We start from the raw sequence: 8870 nt of genomic DNA on the forward strand, positions 1-8870 counted from the left end.
CATTTGTACAGATGATACATCCGTCACTATAAATAATAATACAATCGAAAGGAACATGAGTTCTATGTTTCTGAAGCCCATAGTTGAAAAGGAAATTATAGAGATAGTGAACAAATGTGGTAATAAATCATCCAGTGATAGTGATGATATCAGTATGACAATGGTTAAATGGGCAATTGAGGGGATATGCAAACCATTAACCCATATTTTTAACATGTCGTTTCGACTTGGGCAGTTCCCCAATAATATGAAAATAGCAAAGGTTATTCCAGTGTATAAATCTGGTGATTTATAGTTGTAGTTGGTTCAGTTTATGACCAAATAGCTGCAAAAAGAATGTCATTCCCATTAGCCTTGGCCACAGGGGTGGAAGAAGCAATCAGCTCTTTCATGTAAGTAAAAGTAGTAATACCACAGTTTAGAAATACTCTTTTACAAGCAAAAGGCATGTCTTTCTTTCTTTCTTAGTTTATTGACATCAAAAATGTAAATGTGTCAGATTCATTTTCAGCTGTACTGTAAGTCCTGGGTCAGGGTGATATACAATAAAACAAATACAGCAAATAAATCTAAAAAGACAAGTAGATCTTGTGTTCAAAATGATATTGTGCTAAGTACAAAAATATAGCATCAAAACACTGTATACGTGAAGTACCACAAGTACTCATTATACAATATGACCAGTTTTAGAATACTATACAGAACTCTCCACTGAAGGCTGTAAAATTAAAGTGAGGATGTTTTCAAAAAGAAAACTAGGTCTCAGGAGGATAAATACCATCCATTACCTTCATCTAAAATGCTGAAAAGACCTAAGCTGAATCAAATTTGTTTTCTTCTCCTCAGTACACTTGCACACAGTTTTTCAAGGTATTATAACTGGCAAGTAGGTTGTTCCTAATATCTCAGAGAAGCTGCCACAGTTCTTCTGTGAATTTATTCTCATCGTCTTCTGTTTTTATATGCTCTTGTTATTCTTGTCTCTGAAGATAGTTCATGACTGGCTGTGTGGTTGGGCTCTCTGTTTACCTAATTAGTTTTCACCACTGCACAGTTTGTGCTTAGTGCTAATTAGTGAGCTAAAAGACTAAGCAAAGATGAGAAACATTGTATCTGCTACACACTAGCATGCTAACATGTCACTGTGAGCATGTTAGCCATTTAGGAACAGCCTCACAGAACTGCTGGCATGACTGTAACCTACAGTAATTTGACTGAACTCCCTGTTGTTTTTTATGATTAAAACAATTCTTAGCTATGTGTGAAATTTTGTGTTAAAGTCAGGAAAGCATGCAGATCATATTTAGAAGGGGATATGAAATGTGAAGTAATCACTTTGGGCATTTTGTTGAATTCAGTTTTTTCAACTCTTTACGTTGTTTTTTTCTTAAAAACAGCAAAACCCAACTGACACCCACAGGCTGGTTTCATTGAATGCAACAAGTAAATAAATGAACTTTTCAGCTGTGAATACATCCTGAATAGAAACACCCATGCAAGTCATTGAAAACACTCTGATTTTCTGAAGAGCACTGGTACCGGCACTGAGGTGGGACTGGAATATTTGATGAAAGAAAATGAGCTGTTGTGTCACCTCCTTTTTGAGCCACTGTTGGACCCCATTCAGACAGGAGATAAAAAAAAACTTAAACATCTGAAAGATGAAATTGCATCTTTTCATCAAATGTTACCCACAAAGAGTTAAAATCGTATCATTATAGCTGGAGATTTAAAAAAAGGTGCTTCATTCCTTTTGGTAATATTTAGTTTAGGTTGCTTATTGTGGCTTTTTGTGAATGTACTTGAAAAGTAAAGTGATTCACAATTTAAGCATTTATAGAGCCGAGAGAGAAAATGAAGAATGTGACACAAAAATAGAAGACAGATTAAACAGCACTTTCATATAATGACACACTCCCTTCACAAACCAATCAATTTAAAATGCACATGAACACAGTCGGTCACCTAATACAGAGGGCCAGATGCTTCTTTTAAGTGTGGGTCAAAATCCAAAATGGGTGTGAGTCGTTGTGGTGACTGCCCTTTTCCTGAACTGAAGGTGTAATTCCCCACACAGCAAGACGAGTGCAGCTGAATTTGGCCTGTGAATTGGAGCAGACAAGTGCAGGTCAACAAGCAAAAGAACTAAAGCAAGTGGAGAGAAGAACATTTCTGACCTCTTCAAAAGGATCAAAAATTAGATGCTGTTCAGCAGTGTAATTATCCCCCACCCTCATCTCTGTTGCTTTTAATAGAACTAGGTGGCAATTTATATGTAAGTCTCATTTTCCTAATTGTGATTTCTGCCAAAGAGGGGGACTTATGGAGGGTTTTTTAAGCTGTTTGATTTCCCGGGAAAGTTGCAACAAACACTGAGAAAGAGAAAAACTGCTAATTAGAACATTGTTATCATCATCACACTGGAGGAAAAATGCTGGGTCGATTAAAAGTTGCAGTGTTTGTGTGTTAGACAAAGAGACCCACACAAACCTGGAAATATGTTAGACAAAGGAGTTTATGATTCATCACATCAGACAACAGAATTTATCTACAAAGCAATTTTAAGCCTGAATGTGAGTGATAGCTTCTGCAGCAGCACACAACAACTCTGGACTATTTATGCAAGTAGTCTTTTTATAGCCATCTAAACAAGGAGAAGTGACACAAAGCCTGTGGTATTTTCTATAAATAGATCAATACCGGGTATGGACAGGTTACTGTAAGTCTAAGTGCACTGCAGACAGTGCAACCTATTGGAAAACATCTGATCATAAGATGAACATCCGATAAATCTCCCTGCATTCAGATAATCTATTTTGCCTACTTAGGTACCAAGGTCTGATTGTTTCTATTGTGATGGACTTCATGGTCAAAATAATGTGGACACCTTCACTCATGTAACTGTTAAACTTGTCATTTGAGCACATTGGGCATTATTCTGCTTCTACAACAGTCTCCACCCTTTGGTTTTAGGCCTTTTACATATTTAGGAATTTAAAGTTTGCTTCCATTCAAGCACATTTATTCTTAGAACACATTTAAAAACAACAAATGTTTACTGAAGTGCACAACAGGCAAAGAGAACTAACAGTAAAAACATGGTGACCTTGCAGCAGAATTCTCAGGCTGCACCTTCTGTTATAATTGTGTTTTTAAATGTCATTTTGAAATGATTGCATTTTAATTCAGAAATATGTTTCAAGGCAAAATCATCTTTTTTCCCCAAGTTGTGCCATCCAGACTACACGTAGTTCACTGGACATGATGAGGGCCTGATGAGCAAGTTGAACATCATCTGACTTCTCATTTGGCCACTGATGCTGGGTGATAAGATCTAGATCACACTCTGCGTTCCACTTCCTGGGATGGGGTTGAGGTATGCAACCACATTTGGTCCAGGAAGCTGGAATCCTGTTTCTGGGAAGACACGTTCAATAACTTCTTTTGACTGATCAGCCTAATCATTTGTCTCACCCGCAAACCTCAGTCCTGACGGTTGAGTCTTGAAGCTATCTGTGTTAAAATCCCTTTAATTCCAATCTGTCTTCATTAAAGATCATTTAGTTGTCCCAGTTGTTTTTGTCTTTGTTAATTGTTCCTGCAGCACATTTTGTTTTTGTGATTACCTGAACAGAGAAAAGGTTTTGGTTTTGGAGTTGGAAATCATGTGTGCAGTGTGACTTCTACACTGGGGTCTAGTTGAGCAACATTACAAAAGCAGAAAAGAGCTTTTCATAAGCTGTTTCCACTGAGGTGGAAGTATAAAATTTAACTGGCTGCTAAAGATTTCCTTTGCTAGAGCTAAGTAAACTGCACCAGTCTAGATCAGACCACCTCTAATAACAATGCTCATTAATTAGTTGTACTTAGAGAAAACATGTGCATCAGCATTTCAAATCAAAGTGTCACAAAAGTTTACAATCAAGTCTGGTATGAGATGAAGGTTTTGTTAATTCTGTAGCTAAATTAGTCATTCTCTGCTTGCTGCTTGACTCAACCCGTTCAAATATGTTTGATTGAATTCTACTGGTTAAAATGCAGAGTAGCCCAGCAGAACAACTCAGACAAGTTGGTCAAACCATCCACAAATCAGTGATTAGGCAAAATTATTCACTGTTGAAATCGGAATTTATCAACCCCCTGTCGCTGTAAAAATGAGTCACATTCATGACCTGAGATTGTCTTTGTCGATGCAGTTTGTCTTTGCTGACCAAATGTTCTCACCACTGTTCACACATTTTCACCAGCATATAAATTATTTACAGTTTTTGCTGACTGCTGCTATTGTCATTTGGACTCACGATTTGCCTTTTGTACAGTAACTCTGTTGTCTCATGGTGCAGATTGTCTGAACTGGTTTGTTTCTGACAAATGTTGTTCCACCTCTGGCTGTAGGACACACATTTATTGCAACTGTATGCTCTTTTAAAGTTTGTCTTTTTCCATGGTATTAACATGACTTTGTCTTTGCAGATGAAGAGTCATATAATAAACAATATGTTCAACTTAATTTTTGTCTATTCTAGACTAGGATTCAATATTTTCATTCCTCTTATATTATTCAGGTAAAAAAGGTCATATATTTATTTGTTGTGATAAAGATAATATGGACAAATTAACAAAACTGAGTCTACAGCCATGCTAGGAACTCCTTATGGCTGTGTCGATCTAAATGCTAACATCAGTGTAATTCAATGCTCACAGTGACAATGCTAAAATGCTGGTTCTTATAAGATTTACTGATAACCACATTAGTTATTGTTCAGATCACTTTTGCAACAGTGACCTGAGAACAAATTATATATTTCTGCCTTGCTGTAGTTACTTACATGTCTGAACCAACTGTGAACCCTTAACTTGCATGTGAACTCTTCTGTCAAGCCGTGACATTTAATCCACCTTAGTGCTTATGGGAAATGGAGTTTATTAGAAAACAAATTAAACAACAGTAGCAGATTGTTCTGTAAAAAAAAAGACCTTCCTTAACAAGACATACGGATCAAACAGTACAACATATTCTTTAGCTTGTTCCATGGCTGGAGGTTTTGTTATTTGCTTTATAAATAGTGTCAGTGTGATTTTGGATGATGTTGCTCTATTGGATATATAAAATTTGTGAAAATGTCTGTGATTACCAAATGTATTACATTTCATCCAGAGACAATGAAATGTCTGTGAAATCTCATGGCAACACATTCACTAGGTTTTGAGATATGTTAATTTGGACCAAAGTGGTGGACCGACCAGTCACCCTACACTGCCATTCTTATGGCAGTACATCGACACAGCTGTCATCAATAGAAGCTGTTTGACAGTTCAGCCCTTCATTCTTTACTTTAACTTGAAGAATTCATCATCACTAAGTGATACATGAAAATGAGAAATTTTATCTTAAGATGGGGACACAGCTGACTGGAATTATTAAATGATAAGTGAGGTTTGATGGGAAGAGTGTTGTTGGAAGTTTTTAGAAAACATCAGGGAAATTGGGGGCAGCGGTTTATGGTGGTGAAAAAGCAGGAGGTGATATATTACATGTCACTGCAAGATATATCTGTCCTGGCTCTAATCTTGCTGGTTTTTAGATTCTCTGTCACTCCTACACATGACTCGGACAGTTTTAAGCACACTCATAGTTTCTGCCATAGCAGGTTAATGAAACATGTGACACTGTAAATTGAAAAGGCCTGTTGAAAGGTTCTGAAACAGCTCTATCCGCATGACACTACCTTGTGACACATACTGCATAGTAATATAAATCCGGACTGAGCCTTTGCATATTTTCAATACACTTTAGTCATATTCAGTAGTAAGAGTAATCATGATGGTAATAGACCTGTCCAGGGTGTACCCCGCCTCTCACCCAATGTCAGCTGGGATTGGCAGCCCCCAAAAGCCGTCTTCAGGATAAGCAGTAAAGATAATGGATGGATGATGGCAATAGCAGGGATATGCATACTGTAGGTCTGTGCAGTGCTGGTTGCCGCTTGTTTAAATTGTAGAGTTGGCAACAAAGGTTTTTATTTTGTTATAACTGACCATACCATCAGATTTTCTCAACAAACAGATACATCTTTAGTGAGATATTTTTCCTAAATTAGCCACCTAATTATATTTTGTTTAGAAATGAAGAAAAATATACATTTAAGCATTTGAATCTGCAATACTGCAGATGTGGGATACTACAGCTCACAAATAAATGAATGTATTCTTTGCCAGTTTGTTCAAGTCTAAATTCCCCTGCTAACTTGAAAAGTGATTCTTTCAGTGATGTCTGGGACATGGTATTGTATTTATCCTTTTCATTTGGTGTAGTAGTGACAAGTGCTTTCTTGCTGAGAGTGAGCTGACAAAAATCAATGACACTTTCATGTTTGTGCAGTAACTACAGAGACCAGGAGGCAATTAGCTTAGCTAAAGACTGGAAACAGCTAGCAGGCCTCCTTTCAAAGTTAAATCCCAAATTGTCGTTTTGACGTTTCTGTTTACGAACTGAATTAAGCATCTTATTGTACATACAACTATGCAACAATGTATGTTTTGTAGGAAAGGACTTGTGATTGGATTGTTTTCTCTTAACATAATGAGGATATGTTGTTAATTTATGTATATGGCGAGTCACAAATACGTTGATGCTGAATGTTCATATTTAAACATTTATGTTTATGTTTAGACACTCACAGCACTGGGTTAATGACAGGGAAAGATTGTGGTCATGTTTAATACATAAAGTTAACAGTGGCTTCAGACACAGCATGTTTATTTACATCTAACCATCACAGTTTTTCCCTAATCCTGGCCAAAGTGATTTTGTTGCCTAAGCCACACATGGGCCTATAAATTCATCTCAGACTCTGGTGTGACTGTTGTGTGTTTGCAGCTACCAATCCTTAAATCCAGTGCTGTTAATAAATGTGTACATTTTTCAAAACTGTTGCCTCTGAACATAATCAGCCAGCAGTTTTGTTTTTTTAGTATTAACTGAAGAGACAGTTGGCTTAGAGGATTTGACAGTGGCATCAGTCTTCTCATCTAGCCAGCAAGAAAGCAAATAAGCATAATTCACAAAATGTCACACTATTCTTTTAAGGCTCATGGAGGCTTTACAGACTGAGGTGACTTTGAGCTGGTGATGAACTGACAAGGAGGATGGTGGTGCAAAACACCCATTTCCTGCCTTGAGAAGCAAAGTAAAGAGCTTTAAATGATTCATGAACAGATAGTGGTGTAATGCAAGGATTAAAACTAAGTTATCTTTTATCTATTTTTTTTTATTCTGAAATGTTTATAATGTCTACAAACACATTGCTATTTTTTTGTCTGAAACTCTTCCATTATACAGTATCTTGTTCATGTGCAATAAATTAGAGATAGAGCACAGACTTTCAAACTGTACAGCACTTTTTGTATATGATGTAATATGATACGTGAGACACCATCTTGCTACATCTGTTTCAGTAATATCACCAAAACTTAGTCGGATCAGATAAGTAGGGAGAACAACTGGAAGTGACATATTAGCTATTAAGGTATACATTTTCACCATGTGCTGTAAGATTGTCTTTCCTGCATTATATTTATATTTCCACTTTTCATTTCATGGCAACTTCTTCCAACTGTCATGCTATCAGACTTTATGCTTTTAAGTATCCCATTATCCATGTATAAATGTACAGTATGTTTTACATAAGGCACAAAGGAAGAAACAAAATGTGTATTTGCAATTGTGATCTTAGCTCAGAGTTTCCCCATGAGATTTTTAAAAGACAGATTTGGATATTGTATACTCAAACACTCCAGTGCTGGGTGGTGGTCTCTGATCTGTGGGCTGAGGCAGCCACTTGCTGTTCACTCCTCCTCATTACAAGGCTGAAAAAAATCCCAGCTACTTTAATATTCACTGGCTTCACTGCAACAGTGTGCCCCCTAAAACAACAACAACCTTTAGTGATAGTCATTTTACAAGAATTCACACAATTTTAGTCAAATCAAATGAATGAGAAACACTCTCCAAATCAAGAATAACTTGTTATTTCTGTGGCCTCGGACTGCAAAAAAAGTGGCAGTAAAGTTTGGAACCAGAGAGTGCAGTTTGATGTTGATTTCTATACAGAGTGAAGTGAATGAATGGTCCTCTATAAACCTGGAGATCAAATACCAAAATATGTGGAAAAAGAAATTATGGCATAAAAATGTTACATTATTTGTATACTATCAAGATTTTTAAATAGTTTAAAAATGTCATTTTCAATGTTAAAACGGTGAGATATGAAGTCAAAGTCACAGTGTCAAATGACTTTTTAAGGAAAAGTTGCGATACTAGGATACATTTTCCTTTGTATTTCAAAATTATGAAATAATTAGCCTAAATTTAAATTTGGTCTGTATGAAAAACCACAAGTCAGTTTTGAGCTTGAGTCTTGAAAAATTGATAAATAACCATAAATTTCTCCTAATGCTACAATTAATAATAAAAGACGTCTGTATAGATTCTCAGTCATCCAGGTCATAGTAAGCTGAAAAAACTTAGAAAAATCAACTGGATTAGATGTTTTGTTGATTTTTCTGAGTTTTTTTTTTCTTTTTCAGAATAATAAAAGACATTCATAAAGTTGATTTAACATATGGTGCAATATCTTGTTATCTGTAATTTTAAATGCATGTGCAGAAATCTGCCCTGGTGGGTAGCTGAATCTGTTATCTTTTGTCTGTTACAGGCCTGTTGTCTGTAATTGACCTGGACATGTGTAGTGTGTTTGTTTTATGGGCTGCTTTCATGTTGCTTTGTTCACCTACATGTAATTATTTGGTGGCTATGGTTTATGTAGTGTTGATGACGGGCTAAATTAATAAACAGGCCTCAAGCAGAA

This window comes from Monopterus albus, unplaced genomic scaffold (assembly GCF_001952655.1).
Source record: "Monopterus albus unplaced genomic scaffold, M_albus_1.0 scaffold228.1, whole genome shotgun sequence".
NCBI lineage: Eukaryota > Metazoa > Chordata > Actinopteri > Synbranchiformes > Synbranchidae > Monopterus > Monopterus albus.